The 12,291-nt window shown below is 44.2% G+C and overlaps 1 long non-coding RNA gene across 1 annotated transcript in view; it reads right to left on the reverse strand.

Annotated features, from left to right (window-relative positions):
- Positions 1-2,650: 2,650 nt before the first annotated feature.
- LOC132251197 (uncharacterized) overlaps positions 2,651-12,291 on the reverse strand; it is a 92,574-nt gene continuing 82,933 nt past the window's right edge. The window contains exon 4 of the long non-coding RNA XR_009463092.1: positions 2,651-3,447. This is a non-coding gene — a long non-coding RNA (uncharacterized LOC132251197). The remainder of the gene's footprint in view (positions 3,448-12,291) is intronic.

Genomic DNA, 12,291 nt, shown 5'->3' on the forward strand with positions numbered 1-12,291 from the left:
CTGACACCAAACAGAACTGAGTCCCTTTGGAATTGATTTGTAGTGTATTGTGGGATATGTTGCAGGGGTTTAGGTTGTAGCCATGTTGGTCTAAGGACATAGGCAGACAAGGTTCCTTGGGTGAATTTGATATCTTTTATTAGACCAACCCAAATGGTTGGAGAATAGTTATTAAGCAAGCTTTCGGGTTCAAAAACCCTTCGTCAGGCTAAGGAAGTTTCAGCAGCTGGTGTGTGCTCTTCCATCCAGGAAGAGCACACACCAACTGCTGAAACTTCCTTAGCCTGACGAAGGGTTTTTGAACCCGAAAGCTTGCTTAATAACTATTCTCCAACCATTTGGGTTGGTCTAATAAAAGATATCAAATTCACCCAAGGAACCTTGTCTGCCTTGTGGGATATGTTACATTCATGGCATCAATGAAAGTGGTTTTGGCCTATTTTCTCACGCAGCCTGCTGAGTAAGAATCACAGGTTTGTTGAATGAGCTTCTCCTGGACACAAATAAACTATTTGGGATATAGGACAGTGGTTCAGAGAGATACTGGAAACTCTTTCAGGAATTACAGAAACATGAAGGTGCATTGGATACATATGGTACAAAGGGAGTGTACAAGATAGATATGAAAGACATGCTGAATTCAGTGATCACTGCCCTGTCTCAAGTGTACTCAAGTGTTTCCAAAGCAGAAGAACTAACAGAATTTGGTGGAATCATATTGTATATTTTTGCGGATGTGAGATATCCAATACTAGTTCTAGAACTTCTTCATTATTAGACAGCTGATCTTCATGGGCTGTCTGAGGAGTTAACCCCAACCCAACCATGCCACAGTACATGGTTGGAGTCTGTACAGAGGCAGGTTGCTATTGCTCTCTGAAAACTAACTGCCCCTGACTTTTACAGATCCATGGCAATGTTCACAAGCCACTTCTGTGTTCACAACCACCTATCATGCTACTGGAGCTGGAAACCTGTGATGAAAACCATTTATCTACAGGCTGCTGGCATCAGCAAGGAGCCTGAAAAACTATCTGGATTTTTAAAAAAGGAGGCTCCTACAGATGTGCAGGGAGCCTGCTCCGACATGCTGGAAATCCAGTGTGTCAGTGCAGATTCAATTAATCAAGTCTGCTGGAGCATGGAAATTGACTTGCTCCAGCAGCCTTCCACCTCACGTGTATCAGCATCCCCATGCTGAAAAAATGGTGATGGGGCACTTTGGAATAAAACACTTTGGATGAGCTTTAGTTCAAAGCACCCCACCACCATTTTTTCAGTGCAGGGATGCTGATACACATGATGTGCTGCCGCCTTTAATTAGCACAGCTTGCTAATTAAAGTGCCCAGTGCTTCATTCCAAACCACACGTAAAAATGCCCAGGGTCTCCAAATTGTTTTAGGCCAACATATGTGGCCATTATTTGCCTTCCTGAAGGAACCAGGAGATGCGTTAGCTGCCAAGGGTTCTGCTTCCTTGTTCTGCAGGACCATTGGGATACAATCATGAATAGCACTGAGGAAAGCATTAGCAATGTCCACACACTAGGCTGTGAGGAAATCTACCACCTACCACTGACATACAGGAACAAGCTGGGGCTTTATATTTTTCCAACGGCAATGCCATAAGTTGGGAGTGTGTGTCCCCCATGAGTTTAGGGATACCACCTATCCCTGCTTGCCGCAATACCTAGAAAGAAAAACCTAAGACTGGTACAGCTGGACTTGCTGATTTCACTAGTGAACAATATAAAACAAAGTGGCTGCTAAAAATGAAGTGCAAAAACAAACAACAAACATATAAACAAAGCCAAGTGGCTTTAATAGTAGCCATAGTTTTTGCCTACAGTCCCCCTATTGTTTTCCCTTCCTTTCCCACCTTTTTTTGTACATATGTTAGTTGGACATGGTTATGAGCAAGAAACAAATGTCTCTCACCTCCCTATCTCACAGTTGCAAGTCCCAGGGAACCACTAACAATTCTATCTCCTAAGCAGGCTGCAACACAAACAGTAGAGGAGTGTGTGTGTGTGTGTGTGTGTGTGTGTGTGTGTGTGTGTGTGTGTGTGGCGGGGGGGGGGGGGAGGGGGGCTTGCAGAACTCCTCAGATGTAATTAAGCACTTGCAACAGGCCTTCTGTAGCAAAAGGCATGTGTGCCTGTGTTGAAACCATTACAAAGACCTACTTCTACACAGAAAACTGCAGGGACCTGCCGGAACTCTGCAGAATCACAGGCCTGCAAAGTAGGACTGTGAGACGCTTAGGGTGCTGATTCATTTGGAGGAGATTTGGCCCGATTCGTCAGCCAAATCTCTGAATCCAAATCGAATCGGGAGACTAATAAACAGGTCCAAATCAATTCCAAGCACTCTGAAATGATTCAGAAAGCTTTGGAGAGATTCAGAGATTTCAGCAGTCCCCACTCGCTGCCACAGCGAGCTGGACCAGGACTCCATGCTGGTAAGGGGGGATGAGGCTGGTGGAGGGGACCATGGGACCGCTGCCAGGCCCCATCCCCTGCCTGCTCCCCCATCCCCTCTAAGTGCCCCCCAACCCCCACCTGCTCTCCCAGCCCTGTCAACGGCTGCCCCACCCGGCCCCAGCATACCAGATCTTTAAAAAAAAAAAAAAGCCCCGCACTCACTGGCTTCTGCCAGGTGTGTGGGGGGGGGCGGTGATCCCTGCTGCCCCCCGCTGCTCTGCACTGCATGGGAGCCTCTGCCACAAGCCCCCATCCCCCGCCCGCTCTCCCAGCTTCCTCACCCAGCCCCAGCTCCCAGTTCTTTAAAAAAAAAAAAAACATGAAAAAAAGCCCCGCGCTCACTGGCTGCTGCAACAGCTCTCAGGGCTTCTGGGGGCTCATGGCAGAGCCCCCATGCAGTGTGGGGCAGTGGGAATAGCCCCCCCACTTGGCAGAAGCTGGAGAGTGCAGGGCTTTTTCTTTTTTTTTTTCTTTTTTTTTTTAAGAGCCAGGATGCTGGGGACGGGCAGAACAGTCATTGACGGCCTGGAAGAGCAGGTGGGGGATGGGGACTGTTTGATTCAGAGATTTGGCTGGCGGCAGCCGAATCTCCGAATCAGATTCAGCCAGTCAATTTGGGACAGTGATTCAAATTAGCATATCGAATCACTGTCCCCTGAATCGGCCAAATCCGAATCCGAATCTGAAGTGAATACTAACTGCTTTGCACAGGCCTACTGCAAAGAGACTTAGAGCTGCTCAGATCTAGTGTTCAGTACCATTCAGCACTCCATGAGCTCCTTGTCTTTGTCTCATTCCCAAGGTCTCCGATTCCATGCTCCTCTTCAAGTCACTCTGCTCTTGTTCATCCTATGCCACCAATAACACCCTGAAGCTGGCATCTCTCTTTTGCATCTCTGTGACAATGTAATTTGTGGAAGCGGCGGTGTGAGTGAGTTGGCGGGCCCCTTGGCTCCCAACATACCTATAAAAGATGAGAAAAAGTGTGTATTTACATTTTTATTGTCAGAAATGTAATACATTAGTTCACCACGCATGCTTTTCTTGTACCAAGGGCATAGTTTATACCTTTTTTGATTTACCGTTTTCTTCCCATTTGTGATCTTGGCTGTCTGGAGGTTACAGGTGAACATTTAGTGAGACAACAGCTGATTCCACTTCCCTGCCCCCTCCTTCAGCCCTTATAAAAATGTTTGTTAAAATGTTCACTAACTTTAAGTGGATATCAAATGATATATGCATGGCATACTATGGGGTGGGAGGGAAGAGAACCTTGCAATTCAAAGACTCTGTTACCAGCCTGCATTCTTTTTTTTTTTTTTTCCTCCAGGCTGGATGATGTACTGAGGACAAACAATCTGCAGGTCCTGAATGGAAAAAGGAGACAGTATTCCAGACCACTGGAGAAGCTTAAGAGTGTGGTGACAGCACAGTATATTAGAAACAATAGCAGACTAGCAATTCTTTTCCTGCCAGGCAAAGTAACTAAGTAGCTAGAATTCTTGCTGCATGAAAAACTAGGAACTAGCTTTTCAGGACTGGGGAATGTTCTAGAATAGTGGAGGCCGATCTTTTTGGTAGGCGTGACACAAATTAGCCTCATACCCTTCCTGAGTGCTACTCTGACCCCCTTTCTCTCCCCAATCAGCTACTCTGCTTTCTGCTTCCTGCCCTGCTCCCTGCCTAATCAGACAGCCACCCCATTTTTTGCTCCCTGCCTTATCTACCACTGTCTTGCCTGTTGCCTCCCGGTTCTGCCAAGTGCAACGCACAAAAGCTCCCTGTGCCACTTGTGGTATCCATGCCACAGGTTGGCCACCCCCATTTGGAAGACCAATGATAATATGAAGAAGCAAGTGCCATTATTCTGATAGCTGTGGCATGGTCTCTCAACCTCCCTACCACCACCCCAACACAAGACTCACAACAAGAGGAGAAGGACAAATAGTATGGCTTTTGTCATGGAGTGATTCAGTAATTTCTCTCTACAGAACACCGGCTGCTCCCCTGCCCAAAAATCAGCTTCCATAGGAAGAAACATGCAAAGACAGATATGACTTTTGGTGGTTTTTAATGCTGACAAACACACATTTCAACAATTATACACTTTGCTGGCAAAATCACTAATCCATTCATTTGAGTTTTCTTAAATTGTAATCATGTCATAAATCATGATAATACATTTGAAATCCCTCTCCCCCCCTTTGATCTTATATAGTGCCTCCTGATGTGGTACAGTTGTGTCACTGTAACAAATTATAAGGCTAAGCTGCAATGTACTTGGCCTGTGCGCTTTAGCTTTCTAGTCACTCACCATCTTGGGACATGCAGGACACCATGGAAGGAATGGTCAGGTGTATACATCACTGCATAAATCTCTTTAATTGAAGCCAGCCATACCAGCAGTGGGAATCCAAAATCTTTTTTAACTGTGCATTCATTGACCATCCACCAGGAATTCCCTCCTCTTTTATTGTTATAACAATACTAGGACTTTGGGATTTCAAGTCCAGAATGTAACAACATTCTTTTAGTTATTTATTATTTGTATTACACCTACCTTCCTCTTTAACCTAGAGGTAGTCCTGTTGTACTCAAAGCTGCTATTCATACACAGAGCAAAGAGAGTTCCTGCACTGATGAGTTTACAGTCTATCTATATGGGATGAGAAATACCAGATGGATATGACACAGGCAGGGTGAGCACAAAGTGTCAGTGAAACATAACTGATCACTAACAGCAGCAGCAGCTACAGCTTACCACAGGTCCAGCCACTGTTGAGTCATCTTGACTTTTATAATCTGAAGAAGACTCTCCTCCACTGAGGAATTTGTTTTTAAAATGGCCATCCATAAGGTTGTCACAAGAAACAGTGAGGATGCACACTACTTATTCTGAAGACTAGATGCTGTACGGAAAGCAAAAGGATGAAAGTTTTCTAGCCATGCACTAAATAGATGCTTCACTCTGTTAATTAGCTAAACTCATCCTTCACGCTGTTAGCTAAACTGGATTTCTCAGGCCAAGGAACTACTAAATATTTAACATCTTGGTGTTGGACTTTACATTCAACAGCCACACAGGGGCAGATTTGCAAAACAATTTATGTGCCTAAAAGTGCATATATTCACTTGGTGCCAGATCCAAATCTACCTTGTAGGGACCTGCCAAGATTTAGGCAGAATGTAGGCACCAAAGTCACAAGAAGTGACCCCATTTAATGCTGCTCAGGAGCTGTAAGACTACTTAGATACCTGGATTCATTAGGTGTGTTGACTAGGGCAACTACAAACGCTCAGAAGCAATTCTCTCATAAGCTCTGCTGTAATCCAGTTCACTTTTTTAGGAGATGCTTACTGTCTGCATATGTCACTGATTCCTTAGATGGGGGCAAATTGATTCCATATATGGGGACAAACTAGCAATTGTTTGACACTGAAAGTATGAATTCATTACAAAGGGAGGAGGAAGAAATTTGCCCAGTAGCTTCTTGGAGCGCTTTCTTGCAAAGTAGGAAACCTGTATTCTAGGCACTGGAAGTAGGAGCCAGAATCCAGTAGCAGGTCCAGGAACAGGGCAGAGAAGCTAATTTGTCTGTGCTGTTCATGCTCAGTGAGTTCTGAGCTCACCGTTTTGTCAGCACCAGTTCCTGCCTGAGCTTCACACGAGCAGTGAGCTCTGAGATCATCAGCTGATTGGGGTGGGGTTTGGCTGGAACCTCTGCTTTTGTGCAGCTCTGGAGCCCAGGGGTTCAATGCTGCTGCTGTTTCCCCTCTCTTCTTCTTCCCTCCCTCTCCTTCCAGCTGAATTCAGCAGCAAGAGAAACAGGATGAGCAGCAACAGCGGTGCTCATTTTCTGGGGTCTGAAGCTGCACAAAAGCAGGGGCTCTAACCATACCCCACACCAAGAGCTCACAGCCAAAGGAAGGGTGCAACCACACTGCTGCACCCTCTCTGGATCCTGTGAGGAACCCAGGACTCCCTTCTCCCAAGGAGTGCCAGAAGCATTATGATACTGATGCACGCTCTCTCTTGCTTGCTCTCTTGACTGCTCAGTTGGCCAGGTTTAACAGGGTGGCATAGAGAAGCACGCCCCACCAACCCATGGCCCTTTGGTTAGGGAACTCTCCTGGGAAGTGGGAACTATAAGGTTCAGTCCTCAGAGTATAACCAAGCTCTCTCCCACTGCCTGGGTTAGTGCTCTAAGCACTAAGTTATTAGATAACAGGTGGTGATCACCATAATGTGTTCAAGAGTGACTGTGTGAGCACTGTGGTTTATGCTGAACTCAAGGCTTCTGCCTGTACTTTCCCTTCTTAGCCTCTCAGTGTACTCTTCTCCCAAAATGCTTGCCACATATTTCTTGCAGCCCTGAGTCAGATACCTACATTCGGAGTAGTTGGAGGAGTGCAGATACTCTATTCTGCCTATGGGTTACACCCTGCTGAGTAACTTGGTGCTTTGGATTGCTCTTGGGAGGTCTAAAGGTATCTGAGCTGTATATTTCTTTTGATCTGAATCATCCTGGGAAAGGTCCCTAAGTTGTGACAGCTCAGTGTATATGCCTACTTGGTCATGTTGGTTCTGGCCCTTATGAACACATTCAAAAGTGCCTAACCTAGGTGTCTAACCTGTATTGACTGCTTGGGCAGTTCTGTAAATCCTGCTGGACACCTATCTATGTCATTAAACAGGTAAATACCTTTCTGAATCTAGTCCTCAGTGCTCATTCTCAAGGTAGCCCTATTTTACAATCTCCTTCTATGTATTAGTACTATCGGAAATTAAAAGGAAAATGGAGTGAACCTCTTGCTTTATAGCAGCCAAATTGTACCAGTGCATTCTGTTACATGGGGTTTCTTACTCTGTGGTTCATATCAACAAAGGGATTACCTCCTGGTTTTTGGGTGATCCTGAGACTTCATTTTCTGTCAGAAGCATACAGACAAGTTCCACTAACTAGGCATGTCTACATGTGCATTAATGTGCCCTAATTACACTGCATTTAATACCTGTAATAACAGGTAATAGCTTAATGTGCTGCAATCAACACTACTGTACAGTAGTGCCAGTGCACTTTTTTTATGTGACGTTAATACTCAATAGACTAATTCTTCTGAGCATTAGTATAGCTTTCATCTTGATGCCCTAAGGCATAGTAGAATTAGTCTACTGCACTTCTAGGCTAAGTGCAGACAGTTAAAAAACCTGAGGCTAACTTGTTTCAGTCTTTGCAGGTTAGTCTAAGCTGCAAAGATTGAACCAATAAGCAAATGAACAGATATTCACTTTTGATTCAGGAAATGTGGCCATATGCCTGCAGTGGCTCAAGCCAGAAGCCAAAGTGTGCTATAGCATGGATCTCTGACACAGAGTTAGCATGAGGTGTGTGTTTGCTTCCTCGTCCTACTGCCCCCAAGGTTTCTGGGATTTGCAGTCCATATTCACAGCAGCAAGACTCTGAGGGATTGCTCATTACTTCCTCTTCCTGCTTCTATGTGCCTCTGAGATTTGTAGTCCACAGTTGCAGCCAGCACTAAGTAAGAAGGCAGGTCAACACTGTACTCCAGGGAAGGGATGTTTAAGCCCTCTCCCTGACCCCAGATCCCATCAGGGGTTTGCCTGGGGATGGTGGGGGGGACACACACACTCAAGCCAGTGAGCCAGCCCTCACTGCTCCAGCTAGTGATCAGAGGGGTGGGGCCATCCCTGCTCTCTGGAGCAGACAGCACAGCCCAGCCCAGGGTTGGAAAGCATGTTGGGATGCTGGGACACTCCAATTTAACTTGAACCAGGAAGGCGTCTGGGACAGAAGTTTCATAAACCAGTTTGACCTAAATCAGTTGAGCCTGATACTACATTCAACCTGGTTTACCTTAAACCAGTTTCAGCCATTTTGAAACTGGTTTATGTGCATTGAACTTCTATTCTGTTACAGGTTTCAATCAGTTTCTGATCACTTAAACCAGTTTATGTGCAACTTCTGTCCCTAGCCCTGGTGTCTCATGTAGACATGCCCACTGATACCTAAGTTAAATCTGCATGAGCAGATTGTAACAAATGCTCAGACTTGTTAGCTACTGAAGCTATTGAAAAACTAGAAACATTTGCATAAGCAAGAAAAAGACTGTGGAACTTCTGGTATAAGAAACTTGAGGGAGCTATACCATAGCTAAGAGAGAGCAACAGGGGAAGGGATGCAAAAATAACAGATGCTACACAACTAGCCCAGCTGCTGCTGCCACTGCCAACAGCCATTTATCCTGCCCCATGGACCATTGCTGCCCAGTGCCTCTGTGAAGGTGACAGTAAAATAATCCTCTTAGCAGTTACAGGTGAGGGTGAAAAAAGGAAGCATGTTTTGTAGTATTCAGTTCCTCCCTCCAGCAGCCAGAAACACTGTAAAATGCAGAAAAAAATAAAAACAAACCTGTCTTTGAAGTACCATTGTCACTAGTAAAAAGAATTCTAGGACTTGGGTCTGCTGGAGAAAAAAATTGGCAGAAAAGGAAAGGCTGAAATATTCTCTGTTGGTCTGTGCCATAAAGGAATATTAGATGACAGAGAGCTGTCATTAGTATCTCTACTTAGTAATAAACAAGTGGGCTGCTTAAGGGTAGTATTATACTCCATAAGAATGCCTGGGTGTATCAGTCTTAATTCTTCAGGGGAAAATTGGAACTGCTGCAATAAAGCTGCTCACCATGGTTTAAGTCCCCAGTTTTAAATCCATAATTAGTGCATAAAGCTACCCAACAGTGACTCCACAGAACTAAGTGTTGTTCTGAGAAATAAGCCATTGCCTACTGTTTCTGGCTGTGAAATGAAAGCCCAAGATCCTCTTCTCTCTTTTTTGTGTATTTCCTTCTCTCATTCTATTTCTTAGTCAGACATTTGTTTGATTTCCCAGGTGACCTGCATTAAAAAGGAAACTATTGGCAGATTTTTAGACCTTGCAGTTTCAACAGTAAACATGACATGTATTTTTCTGCAGTCTAAATTAATTCAAAGGGACGTTACTGAATCAGATAAAATTGTATTGCGGTGTAGATGTACATTCTCTTACTATTGGTTGCTTTATTCCACCTGTTATGTGAATCACCACAAGGTGTCACAATTCTATTATATTGCTTCTCAGAGCATGATGTGTTAGTCATAGTGGAGAGGCAATTAGCTGTGTTAGTCTGAAATCAGGCAGAAGGCAGGGTAAATTTGCACCTTATAAACTAACCAAATTAGAGATGTATTGCATAAGCTTCTAATGAAGCAAATCCATTCCTGTTATAGTGCACATTCATGGGATTGTTATAGTGAGACATACTTCATTACATAACAAGCAAGCCAGGCCGATATCAAAGCTTTTTATGGGAGAGGTGCAGCACAGAGCTCTGCAGTCAAACCATTAAGTGAGGAAATGTAGTGTTCAAACTAAAGCTAATTAGACTTGGCCAGCAACAAGAAACAGAAACTTCCTGAAAAGAGCATTGGTGAGACAAGAATGAAATGCTTCTCAGACCCATTACTGTCAAATGATTGGAGTCGTTGTATTTTTTTTCATTAACATTGTCTGAATGTTTTTGTACAAATTAACCTGGTAAAAGACAGCTTAATGTGTGTTAATTATTATTGTAAACCTAGAGGTCTAGTGTAAGAGAACTGTTACAGGAACTGGTAAAACCTGGAGAATTTATCTTTATATGGGAAGTAGGAGGGGAGGCAATGCTGGCTGGCTGGCCACTTTTTGCTTAAGTCAGGTTTTTCTGATACTGTCTATTCCCATTCTCACAGTAAATCAGTATTATCTTTTCTCACCCTGATGCTGCACCATTATCTTTTCTTGACTACAGACAACTTCTACACGGTGTCTCAAAGGCAACTGAACAACAAAAAATATAGGCCAATCATGAAACAGGTCAAAGTTAGAAAGTTAGAAGAATAAAATACTATTTTCTAATTCTTTTGAATGTTCCTGCCCTTTAAGAAACAGATTCCCCTCCTGTGACCCTGGAGGCAGTTAATGGTATCTAGCCACAGGAGCCAGTCTTCTTGTCTTTGCTCACATGGGCACTCCAACCAGCAAAATGCAGGTTTCTGAGGAATGGGGGAATGAGCAAATAAAACCAGTAGGGCTCTAGTGTGGGATGGGAGCACAAAACGAAACAGATCCAAAAGATGACTAGCAAGGAAAGCAAACAAACAAGACAGACAGACAGACAAAAAAGAAACAAAACCAGGAAAGCGCGGGGGGGTGGAGAAAGAGAGAAACCAGACAAAACAGGAGAGGGAGATGGGACAGGGTACAGGAACATAAAATTATGGCAGCAAGTGTATCAAGTCATGGTATCGGGACCCTGGGGAAATGGGAAGAGCAGGTTGCCCAGTTATTGATTGGGTTAGGCTCCAAAAAGGTTGCAAAATGCTGAATGACAGCATCAAGAAAAGTGGAAACTCAACAGGATAGCAAACTGGTTTGAAAAAATCAAACGAACGTGCCCACAGATTTCTATGCTAACTTACAGTTCTGCAACCGCAAACGTAACAACAGAACAGCAGTGAGCTTTCCAAATTCTTAAAGAAAGGGCTTTGCAAGAACTGTGAATAGAATTAAAAAGTTAAATATAAAATAATATTTCCTCATTAAAAGTTATATGAATTAGTATTCTGGCTTTGTCTCAGTTCTCTACAACTGTCCCAAACAGAGCAGTAGCAATAACTCAGATATGTAGAAAAGGCAGCACACAAGACAATATTTCAAAACTTTTCCATTTCCTGTTTCCTCATCTGTCACAACTCAGCAGTGGCTTTTACAGCACTCCATATCGAGTATCAAGGCTCTTCCGTACATTCTGTTATTTAAAGTGACAGCCTAACAGCTGTTTTGCTGCATAAAAGAGGAAGGAGTCAGGAATATAGGAAAGATGATATGTGTTGATATAAAGCCCTCCGGAATCCTAATGCCATGGTAATCGGTAGCAGAGGGAGAAAACAGAATAGAAGTAGAGATAAGGTGTTATTCCCCTGCAGGTCTATTTTTCACGTAGGACCTTGATAGTAAATAGTGGCAGACAGGCTGGCATGCTGAAGTGATGTGATTAGTTTTTTATCAATATATCTTCACTTGCACTGAGCTGGACATTTTAAACATTTATGCGTATCACAAAAACTACCATTTGTTTTGGTTTAACTGTTAGTCTTAGTTTGAGTGCACTGTAACTCAGTGGTTCTCAATCTTTCTGGATTCAGGGCATCCCTCCTTATATAACTTGTCTGAATTGGGCAACAACCTGGTTGAGAATGACTGAAATATCCAACATGAGGATCTAGTCCTTACTGTCCAGTCTTCCTCAGGGCACTGAAGGTAAGTCTATTCTATGTCCCTGGTTCCCCCTGGCAAGGGCTGTTCTCAAGCATGCTCCACCCTTCTGGTCCCAGCACATGCCCGCAGAAGTGCAGCAATGAAGCTATTTGGAGGACACCCCACAAAGCTGCTTGGCCCACAGAGGGCACCCTCAGAACAGCTTTAATGATGAATCTCTGTGTTTGGTGTGTGTGTAAGCAGGAAAGGGTGCAAGCAGGAATGTTTGAGTGTATTCCTCTCTGGTAGTGCCAAGACATGGTATAGGCCAGGGGTCAGCAATGTTTTTGGGCAGAGTGCCAAAAACACCCATGACCTTGACTAATAAGGTGTTGGCATGCCAGGGGCAGATGGCAGGGGAGCCATGAGGGGCCCAATCCTGGTTGTGGCAATGCAGCCCTGGGCCCTTCCCTGCCATCCGCCCTGAGGTGTGCATGCCAAACAAAATGCTT

The sequence above is a fragment of the Alligator mississippiensis genome, chromosome 6 (assembly GCF_030867095.1).
Source record: "Alligator mississippiensis isolate rAllMis1 chromosome 6, rAllMis1, whole genome shotgun sequence".
NCBI lineage: Eukaryota > Metazoa > Chordata > Crocodylia > Alligatoridae > Alligator > Alligator mississippiensis.